Source organism: Ischnura elegans, chromosome 9 (genome assembly GCF_921293095.1).
Source record: "Ischnura elegans chromosome 9, ioIscEleg1.1, whole genome shotgun sequence".
Taxonomy (NCBI): Eukaryota; Metazoa; Arthropoda; class Insecta; order Odonata; family Coenagrionidae; genus Ischnura; species Ischnura elegans.
The window spans coordinates 4,732,593-4,735,090 of record NC_060254.1 but is presented as its reverse complement, the minus strand read 5'-3'; the positions used below and the strand labels follow the sequence as shown (position 1 = coordinate 4,735,090).

At 32.9% G+C, this 2,498-nt stretch overlaps 1 long non-coding RNA gene across 5 annotated transcripts; it reads left to right on the top strand.

Moving 5' to 3' along the window:
- Positions 1–285: 285 nt before the first annotated feature.
- Positions 286–2,045, top strand: LOC124165306. Of its 5 annotated transcripts, none has more exons than XR_006866191.1 (3): positions 286–325; positions 1,271–1,435; positions 1,517–1,764. It is a non-coding gene; the product is annotated as an uncharacterized LOC124165306 (long non-coding RNA). The 5 variants fall into 5 exon arrangements; XR_006866193.1 differs by having other exon boundaries at positions 307–346; XR_006866192.1 differs by lacking the exon at positions 286–325 and adding an exon at positions 2,005–2,045 and having other exon boundaries at positions 1,176–1,435; positions 1,517–1,639.
- The last annotated feature ends 453 nt before the right edge of the window (positions 2,046–2,498 follow it).

Here is a 2,498-nt window from a genome sequence, read left to right as displayed (position 1 = left end):
TTTTATAGGCTACAAAATATTTTTGTAGGATTAGTTTGGGAACTGGGTAGTATTTAGTAATGGCATGAGCTAGCTTGTGTTATTTGAGAATATGATACCTTATATATTGCTATGAACAGCCTTTCATATAGCTGGCAAATGCTGAATGACATGTTAACTTTATTCTCATGTTTGGTTAATATGTGAGATTTTACAACCTGTGAAAGTTATGTAGCATGTATTGTTTCAAATAGTGTTTGTAATTCTATTTCAGGTGTACAAGGATTTTATTTGGATCTTACATCAGGGAGAATATCAGTTTATTTTAAGAAGTTGATGACTTTAAGTATGGAATTGCTGGCATTTGGTATACTTTTTATAATGGTTTTTATATGTTGTGTTTTCTAGCAGCCTGGTGCAATGGTTATTGATGAACTACTTGAAGAACAGTTATTCTTATTCCAGGATGATAATATGCATATTATAACTATCCCTCTTAATGATCAGTGCACACTCATATGACTTATGTGAATATAGATACAGTTTTGTGATTAACTTAACCGTGGAGATTGTAGTGAATTATAATATAAGAATGTGATTATGATGAGCCTGGATGATTTATTTCTCTCTCCATCAATGCAACATTATTAGTATAGTTTGACTGCATATTGAGATGCACCATATCTTTCCTTTCGGGGTTATCTCCTGCATTTATCTCGGTATTAATCATTTCGTTTCATTTAATACCCATTATGTCTGTACCCCACCCTGTATCTATAGTGCATTTCAACCCATAATATATCCATTAAAATTAACACATGAGCGAGGTATTCTACTGGATTTGTAAAACTACTTCCTACAATTTAACAGGCTTTATGCTTCAGTTATTTACATCCATGATTGTCTTGTCATTGTTAATTGTCTGAGTCTAATTGCTCAATTTGGAATGCATTTGCTCCGTGCAGCATTTGCTGACTTAAAATCAGTGATTGAGTTTGGAATCCATCCTATTCTAATTAATGTTCTGATGTATATTCATTTATTGCAGTTATTTGTAAAATCTTTAATGTACCTAAAGGCTCACCTGAGTGCACACTGACATCACTGTGTCAGATTATTTGCCGTGATTCTTGGAATATTTGCATGCGGATTATTCTAGTATTACATTCATTATTGGGATTGGCAATATTTACAATTTCTAACTAATTAACATAGGCCTCAACTTTAGACAATTAATAAGCATTCAATGAGAGTTTATTATTATCATATGGACATGTTATCACTTTCCTAGGTTCCTTTGTCATCTATGGTTTGGTGAATTGTGAACATGTTAGCCATGAGAGTTGTTAAATGATTTGAAGAATGGAATAACATCTGTGTTAACTATGGGAGCAAGTGAGTCTCATTCGGAACATTGTGGAAACAGTCTATGAAGATGAATGATTGGCAAGCATGAGTAAGTAGGTGCATTTTTCATTTGTCTTGCCTTTTCGAAATGTATCCAAGGATGTCCTTATAATTATTTTCTTTCTTCTAGGTTGATCTGTCTTCAATGGTGGAGCAAATGAGATACCCATCAGGGACATTGCTTTAGGAAAATCTTAGTATTTTTGACCTGTGGGGATGGTGAAGTCTGATTATCTTTGGTAACGTTGGTGAAGTAAGTTTGATAAGCTGTCTCTAATCTGTCTCTTAAGTTAGATAAAATCAGGGCAAAGCTGTTATAATGCAAGTATATAATGCAATGCAAATTATAATGCAATGCTGGTATATGCTATTGGAGTATATGAGTCTATACACTGACCTATAATGATAACTTGGATGAACATAACTTTTTCCTTTTGAATGTTGATTTCCCATGAACATACTTGTGCATCTCAAATTGAATGGTTTGTTCAATTAATTACATTGTTAACTCTTCGGTTTACTTTGTCTCATGGTATTTATATGTTATGTTTTCTAGCAGCCTGGTGCAGTGGATAATCATGAACTATTTGAAAAACTGTTCTTCTTAATCCGGGACAGGATACTATGCATTAAGTGGCAGGCTGGATTTGTAATCCTGAGGGTGATACCTGTTGTGTGGACCTTACTGCTACATTTGCCAGCATTAGCAAAATCATCATTCCTTAAAGTCTAGACATTATGGCAGTGCACCTTTAAATGGATGTTTTAAAAGCCTTAAATTATGTGCATCTGTTTTGAAATTAGTTTGATCAAATTGTACTACTATTTCAACAAAATTATATTTTATTTATTCTGGAAAAATATTCTATTGCCCATGACTTTCTGTTTTAATGATCAAACATTACTTTATATGACTGTAATTGTAAATAGTTATGTGATTTACTGAACTGTGGAGATTGTAGTGAATTTTATTATAATATAAGGATGTGATTACGATGTGCCAGCTTTTTTTATTTCTATCCAGCAATTCATCTCAATAAGTATTTTAATTGTTAATGGTCTGGGTGTAATTTGGAATGCATTTGCTCTGTGCTGAATTAAATGCAGTTGCA